Source organism: Macaca fascicularis, chromosome 3, assembly GCF_037993035.2.
Source record: "Macaca fascicularis isolate 582-1 chromosome 3, T2T-MFA8v1.1".
Classification (NCBI taxonomy): Eukaryota; Metazoa; Chordata; class Mammalia; order Primates; family Cercopithecidae; genus Macaca; species Macaca fascicularis.
Window position 1 is genome coordinate 123,882,032 of NC_088377.1, and position 8,790 is coordinate 123,890,821.

General features: G+C 38.1%; 1 pseudogene; it reads right to left on the reverse strand.

Annotated features, from left to right (window-relative positions):
* Nucleotides 1-5,950: 5,950 nt before the first annotated feature.
* Nucleotides 5,951-6,536, reverse strand: LOC102143101 (AP-1 complex subunit sigma-2 pseudogene; annotated as a pseudogene).
* Nucleotides 6,537-8,790: the final 2,254 nt, after the last annotated feature.

Consider the following 8,790-nt stretch of genomic DNA (forward strand, 5'->3'; position numbering starts at 1 on the left):
GTGAAGTTTGACAGCATGATGCCTGCCAGCTTTGTTCATTTTGCTTCAGATTGCCTTGGCTATGCCTTTTTGGGTTCCATATGAATTTTAGAATAGTGTTTTCTAATTCTGTGAAAAATGTCATTGGTTTTTTCATAGGAATAGCATTAAATCTGTAAATTGAAACAGCCACTTTTAAATCAATCGACGTGGACCCACTGACCTGATAGACAAGGTCCAGTTTTTCAGTTTTATGTTTTGTCTGAGCCCACTTCATCTGTGTTATGATAAAACTGAAAAGAGCTATCACAGTTTACTAGTTTCTTAGGTGGAAGGGAGCCAATTACTTCAAATCAAAATATGAAATAATATTTTTTTAAAAGTCGCCCGATCCAAGTGAACCAAGCCTAATTTTAGAAGCATGGTTTAGAATTAGAAAAATATATTATTTAAGAAAACATTATTGGCCGGGCGCAGTGGCTCACGCCTGTAATCCCAGCACTCTGGGAGGCCGAGGTGGGCAGATCACAAGGTCAGGAGATCGAGACCATCCTGGCTAACACGGTGAAACCCCATCTCTACTAAAAATACAAAAAATTAGCCGGGCGTGGTAGCGGGCGCCTGCAGTCCCAGCTACTCAGGAGGCTGAGGCAGGAGAATGGCGTGAACCTGGGAGGCGGAACTTGCAGTGAGCCGAGATCGCACCACTGCACTGCAGCCTGGGTGACAGAGAAACACTCCGTCTCCAAAAAAAAAGAAAGAAAAAGAAAAAGAAAAGATTATTGATGATGTATATTGAGTTAGAGAAATTATATAGATCTTTATCAGAAGAATGATGGGTATTTTGGTATGTTTTGTGTATTAGGTGTTTCATAGCTGTACATTAGAGTCTAATCAATTTTGACAGAAACTAAAAATTTAGTTTTAATCGAAAGAACAAATACACTCATTTGGGTTAAAGGTAGTAGCAATATTTCAATCTTAAGATAATCCCCTTCAAAAGCCTTCAATAGAGAATACCAGAAAAAAATGTCGATAATTGTTAGCTAAGGAATATAAAGGAATTCATTATTCTATTCCCTTTAGTTTTGCATACGCTTGATATTGTTCATACTTAAAATTTTGAAAGAATTTAAAAAATTTACATGGACTTAGGCAATATACCAATACCATCTTGCTTGGACAACAGTGCAATGTATTGATTATTTTTTTTCCTAGAAAACTAGTGTTTTGTGATGGTTTTCCTACTGTGAGTGAGAACTTTGATGTAATTCTGGTTTGGTGTCCAAGTCTTTTTCTTTTCTATGTAATCATATTAGGGATTGGTACAACAAAAACAGCTGCCCTCAAGAGACTTGACAGATGTGTTCAGAGTGAGCACTCTATAAACACTGAAATCTAATCTGTTTCCAAAGCAGTACCACTTGTAGCAGAGTCCCTAATAAACCATCTTGGTTAATTTGTGAAACTGGAGAAGCTATGCAAACATGTGCATCAACCAAATAAACACTACAAGATTGTTAAAAAATAGAATTCCAGGGCATCTATTAGATATAATTTTAAAGCCTTTACTTAGCTTTTAAATGTTGAACAACTTGAAAGGTTGGCAGGTTTGAAAACTGATGGTCTTCATCTCAGGGCAGGAAAAGTAACATGTTTTTGAGTAACGTTTTTTTCCTGTCAAGTCCTCACCTATATTAAGTACCTTAAATTGTACACTCTTACATGAGAGATGAAAGTGCTAATTTTAAGGACATAACAATACAACTAAAATTATGAGTGATTCCAGCTTCTGCTAATATTTAGAACCCTTTGAAGGATGTGGCACAATAGATGGGAGTGATGGATGAAGAAAATGTTGGTCTTTTATTCAGTGATTTAGTGGGTTTAAATTAGATTGAATCCATATTAATAATTCTGAGAATAGTAAAAAGACCAAAGATGGGCCTTGGAAGATTTGAGGCCAAAAATATGGAACACTATTTTAAGTAAGTATTTTTACCAAAATCAAGGCAAATGCTGGGAGATATAGAACCTCATTATTAAAAGAAATTTATCTAGAAACTCATGTAAGTATGTGGGGTTAGGAATTTATAACCAATTAGTCCTAATACTGTACTGAGGACTCACTTTGTGTGGATCATGAGAGCATTGTACTAGGGCTTAGGGCAATATATTAATGAAAGTGGCATTATCTCTGCCTTCAAATTATTCTGCAAGTACAGAAATGAGTTCTGAAAAGAGAAAACCCTCAGTCTGAAACACACGCAGACACACACACGCACACACAGGTTTGTCTTTGGGCTTGGGTCTATATAATTTAGGTGAAGATTTTCTTTCTTTTTTTTTTTTTTTTTTTTTGAGACAGAGTCTCGCTCTGTCATCCAGGCTGGAGTACAATGGCACTATCTCGACTCACTGCAACCTCTTCCTCCTGGGTTCACGTGATTCTCCCGTCTCAGCCTCCCGAGTAGCTGGGATTATAAGCACCTGCCATCATGCCTGGCTAACTTTTATATATTTTTAAAGACGAGGTTTCACCATGTTGGCCAGACTGGTCTTGAACTCCTGACCTCAGGTGATCCACCCACCTCAGTCTCCCAAAATGCTGGGATTACGGGTGTGAGCCACCACATTCGGCCAGGTGAAGATTTTCTTTAGGGCAGCCTTAGAATTGTAGATGTCAAGTGATAGAAATCTAACATAAATTAGCCTAAGTAGAAAGCATCTGGCAAATTCTGAACCACAGAAAAGGCAGAGGAGGAACTGAGCTAAAGACAACTGAACTGGGATTAGACTCTGTCAGATTTTTGTTTTTCAGCCTTTCATTGATTCATTCTCTCTCTCTTCCTCTGTCTCTGTGTGTGTGTGTGTGTGTGTGTGTGTGTGTGTGTGTGTGTGGTGAGAGTGTGTTAAAATTTACATAAGAAAATGTACCATTTTAACCATTTTTAAGTATACAATTCAGTGGTATTATGTTCACAATATTATGCAATCTTCACAACTAAGCATTTACAGACCTTTTTTATCATCCTAAACAGAAACCCTGTACTCGTTAACAATAATTCTGTATTCCTCCCTGCTTCCAGCCCCTGGTAACCACTATTCTACTTTCTGTCTCTATAAATTGTGTATTCGAGGTACATCATATAAATGAAATCATAAAATACTTGTTCTTTTGTGTCTGGCTTATTCTACCTAGCATAGTGTTTTCAAACTTCATTTATGTTGTAGTATTGAGGCAGAAATTAGAGAAAGAAGAAAATAAAATTAAAATGAGAAAAATAAGTTCTCCTTTGTTAGGCTGACTCACTCCAAAAGGCAGTAACAGGCACAGCCCAGATCAAGGAAAAATTTTGATGACACTCTCTAAGAAGCTAGGGCTCAAAGGAAAGTGCTCTGGAGACTCTCTCAGCAATCCTTCAACATAGGGAGAAGAGAAACAAATTTTCCTTTCTCTTATGATTCTGTTTTTCATCTAAGCAGCACAGTGAAGATCATGAGACGCCTAAGCAGGCCTGGATTGCAGCCACCTAGGTACCATAGTGAAGGTTATGAGATAAACCCATGCAAGGCACAAGAGCAAGCCTGGATAACAGCCATCTGGGCCACATAGCAAGAGTTATATGTAAGCCTGAGTTATGAACCTGTCATAGTATGATTAACTGCTTTTGTTCTGCTTCTGTATCCTTGCTTTTGTGCCACCATAAGCTTGTTTCAAGCTAGCCCACCTCCTTTTAGAAGTGTGTATAAAAGTCAAGTGCTGTCTTTGCTCTGGGCCCAGCCTTCGGATGTTAATCCACTGGCTCTGAGTGCACTCAACAAATCCTCCTATTTCATCCAGTGGTCTCTCTGGCCCTCCTGATTCCTGCAACAGTATGTATCAAAGTTTTACTTTTTATGGATGAATGCTGTTCCATTGTAGGTATGTTCCACATTTTGTGTGTGTGTGTATGTACATTCAATGTTTATTACAACTAATTGGCAATGCAATGAGACAGTGCTCACATGGCCTGAATATTGGTCATAGTCACAAGGCTTAATCCATCCCAGAATATACAAGTGAAAGTATAAACCATGAAGACATGTTTACATACTTACAAGTACTTAGAAAAGTGATGCTGGACAATTATAGAGCTTTAAAAAATTTAAGACCAACTAATGCCCCTTTACCTCATTCAACTCTCACTTTTTTATATGAAAGGTGAGGTCAGGAGTTTGAGACCAGCCTGGCCAACATGGTGAAACCCCATCTTTACTAAACATACAAAAAAAAATAGCCAGGTGTAGTGGTGGGCTCCTGTAATCCCAGTAATCCTAGCTACTTGGGATTGAGGCAGGATAATTGCTTGAAACTGAGACAAGGAGGTTGCAGTGAGCCGAGATCGTGCCACTGCACTCCAGCCTGGGCAACAAGAACAAAACTCCATCTCCAAAAAAAAAAAAGAAAGAAAAGTTAATTTTAATTTTTTTTTTCTTCGAGATGAAGTCTGGCTCTTGTGCCCCAGGCTGGAGTGCAGTGGCACAATCTTGGCTCACTGCAACCTCTGCCTCCTGGGTTCAAGCAATTCTCCTGAGTCAGCCTCCCAAGTGCCAGGATTACAGGCATCTGCCACCACACCTGGCTACTTTTTGTAGTTTTAGTAGAGATAGGGTTTCACCATGTTGGCCAGGCTGGTGTTGAATTCCTGATCTCAGGTGATCTGACTGCCTTGGCCTCCCAAAGTGCTGGGATTACAGGTGTGAGTCACCGTGCCCGGACTCTTTTTAAATTTTTGTAAGACTTCTGTTAATTAGGCAATGCCATGGAAAGAAAAGAAGACACTGTAAAGTTTGTAGCACTTCTCCATGGAGGGAAGGCATAGGGAAGCAAAATAAATTTGGTTTTCACAAGCACTGCAGAAGGAACATTCATACTTCATGCAATGTCTTTATACACAACACTTTGTGAAGAGAGCAACATGTTTACTGTAAGATACTGTTATGAAGAATCCCTGGCAAATTAATATTTCCACTTTATTTTGAGGCATCAAAAACCATCCAACTAAGTGATTGTGTCCACAAAAATTCATCTCAGGAGTCAAATGTGCCTTTACCTTAAGAATTACATGCTTGCTATTATGAAACAATCCTGTTTCTCATTCCAGGTTCAGAATGCTTAAGAAATAATTTTTAGTGTAAATAGTATTATTCCAATTTAGTCATTTAAAATAATCTGTATTCTCCCCCCACCCCTTTTTTAAGGTATGTAGTTTCCAATAGGAGTCTTTGGCATGAATCTGCTTTCTAAAGTTTCAACAAGACTAAGTTTCCATTCATTCAATATGTGACATGTCAATTCCCTTTACTCTTATGTATACTGAAATGTTCACTAGTCTTTGGTTTTATAAAATGAGGTTTCACATTATAATTTAAGAATTTCTTTGTCAAATATAGTAATTAATAAATGTATATTGCCCAATTGTTTCATTTTACATATATACAGATATGTCATTTTCATATGTGTATATAATCAGATTAAGAGAAACTGACCTATAAACTTTAAAATATCCAGAAAAGTCTTCTTTTTCTGCCCCATTCACATTTAAGTCCTTTAACTTATCACTTGATTAACCAAAGTTCCTTCTTAAAAAATTGTATATGGCTGGGCGCAATGGCTTAAGCCTGTAATCCCAGCACTTTGGGAGGCCAAGGTGGGCAGATCACGAGGTCAGGAGATCAAGACCATCCCGGCTAACACGGTGAAACCCCGTCTCTACTAAAAATACAAAAAATTATCTGGGCGTGGTGGCAGGCACCTGAAGTCCCAGCTACTCGGGAGGCCGAGGCAGCAGAATGGTGTGAACCCGGGAGGCGAGTTTGCAGTAAGCTGAGATCACTCCACTGCACTCCAGCCTAGGCAGCAGAGTGAGACTCTTGTCTCCAAAAAAAAAAAAAAGAAAGAAAAAAAAGAAAATCGTATAGGCTTGAATGAAGTAGCTTAGAAAAACAGTAATGCTGACAAGACATCATCTTACACCATTAGCTAACATGGACGTGAAGACAGGGGCCATCTACAGTGTGTGAAATGCCACAGGAAGTCATCAACAAGGAGGAGAGTTATGTCAGTCCAGTTTCTTTGAGAACTCTGTGTGGGGTTTAAGCTTCCTCCTGTGGTAGATAAGCCTGTGGAATTGCCTTAAGGACATTTTTCTTGGAGGTTTCCTAACTTCCCCTCCCAAAAGAACTCATCCAAAATAAAATAAACCTCTTCAAAATTAAAGATGATATTAAGTTCACATACACTGCCAAAATATTTGTCAAATAATTCCATGTCATGATGAATCGTTTCCAGGGTACTTAGTTCATTGCCCTGATTCGCAGTAGCACAGCAAATATACAAACTGGCATATCTTTTGTAAACAATCTTCAGATATCTTCACATTTTAGGTTTCTGTGCTAAAGTGAACAAGTTCTCTTGTAATATCTTCCTTCTCTTTGTCCAATAGCTGGATATACCATTTTTGCAGTTGAGGCTTTCCCTGACAACTTTTAATAAAAAGCAGCATAAACTGCATGATGGTCTCAGGTTGTCAGTGAGCAGGAGGTCCGCCTGTGGCAACAGGTCCTGAGGGGAAGCCAGTCACCATGCTGAGGAAGAGAAGCGGCCATGTTGCTGTGGGGAGGGAACCTGGTTGACCCACATTTTCTTTATACATTCATCTGTTGAAGGACATTTGGATTGTTTCTACCTTTTGGTTATTGTGAATAGTACTGCTATGAACCTTGGTGTACAAGTATCTGTCTGAGTCCCTGCTTTCCATTGTTTTGGGTATATGCCTAAGAGTAGAATTGCTGGATCATATGGTAATCCCACATGTAACTTTTTGAGCATTCTTTCTCTTTCACATTTGCTTCATTATCTCTGAATAACATTTCCGCAATAGTATAAACGCAGCTTCTAGCATCTCCAGGTTCACAACATCATGGTATTTAGACCGGAGAAGAGAGATTATCTTCCTCTAACAAAGGGTTAAAAACCTGGGAAGGACATTTAATTGGCTAACTTGTCTCTTAGACTCTTATCTAAAACAGTCACTGAAGGTCAGTGAATATCAGGGATGGTGTGTGGAGATGTGATTATTGGAGAGTCCTAGGATTAACCTCATCGAACTAGGTAGAGTCAGGTTGCTACCTCATCGCTGGGGAAATGCAATCATGAGGAAAGGACAGTTCCCATCTGGGACATGTGTCTAAATCTGGCAGGAAGGGAATACAGTTCTCAGAAAGAAGGGAGGGGTTGCCTGCACATGGCTACTAGAGAAATACTTGTGAGCTCAGCGACCATCCCAAATCTGCAAACATCAAAAGTTTTGTTTTGTTGTTATAGTTTGTGGTTAATATAATCAGTCAAGGTAGGTTTGTATACCGCACCCCCCCAACCCCCACCAAAGAAAGGAACCTGTCTGAAACACAGGAAATTTCATGGAATAATTCATAGTAAATCTCTTTAAATACTTGTTTAACAAGTACAGTGACATTTTTCAGGGGAAAAGCCTGTGAAAACCACTTCATATAGATAAACAGTTGACGGTTGTATTTTTAAAAATCTGTGTTTTCAATATGAGCTTATTATTCGGCTTTAGTGCCTTCATGGATACATTTCCAAACTATATTACAGCAGCAGAGAATAAAGCTGTGTACTTTGACTTTCAACTATTTGTGCCATTTCTACTTTTAGATTGGATTCAAATGATGTCAAAAAGATGGAAACTGCCTGTTGAGAGTTGAGAACTGCATTACCAGCAGTTTTTTACTCCTACTAAGCTTGGAACACAGCCAAGAATTGGCATGACTTATTCAGTTGTTGTATCAAATCAAATTTAGTAAATTATTGATCTGATTTCAAGATTCATGAGGTTTCCTTTGCTTTTAAAACTTGTTTTATATTTATACATCCAGCAAAGAAAGCTATCTTCGCTAAGCATATAATATAAGCATAAGAATAATTCTCTTATTTATTCTCTAGTACCTCATCCCAATTAATCCTCTTTATTTCCTTTCATAATTACATTATTATGCTATTTCCTGTCTTATTTTTTGATTCACTCTGCATCTTACCTTTTCCATTTTAAGCATTCTTTCAGTTTTAGGCATTCATTTCATCATTATCCATTTCACATCTCTTATTTCTGTCATAGGCCTTTCCCTTTGTATCTTATTTATCACCAGATAACCAATAAGCATAATGTTCAAAAGAATGTTTTTATTCTGTATGCTTATTGGCATGCTAAATTACTGCTTTTTTGTGATGGAGGAGGGAAGTTAATATAGTTCAGAGAAGGAAATCAAAGAGACACAAATTGATAATGGCTGTTCATTTCCTCTTAAAAACAATACTTATCTAGTTATAAATTGACTTGTAGAATTAACTTTTTAATGTATTATGGAATCTCTCTCTTTTTTTCTGTTTTTTTTTCCTCTCTCCCCCTCCTCCCTCTCTTTCCCCTCTGACCCATTCCTTCTCTGTCTCTCTCTTTCCTTTTTTCCTTACCTCCATCTTTCCCTCCTTTTTGCCCTTCCTCACTCCCTGTCTCATCTCCCTCCCTCTTCCAAAGGAAAATACTTAAATTTTCTAGGGAAAAAAATATATATTTCTAAGATGGTTATCTAAGTCTCTTCAGTTTACCCAAGTAGATACCAAAAAAGTAATTAAGTCTGTCTGTTGTCCTTGGAGGTGTATCTCAAAAGAAGATGTGTCTTTGTTACCTTGGATTTGCCTATGAAACCCCAAATTGCTACCACCAGCCTCACCCACTAACTTTCATGATA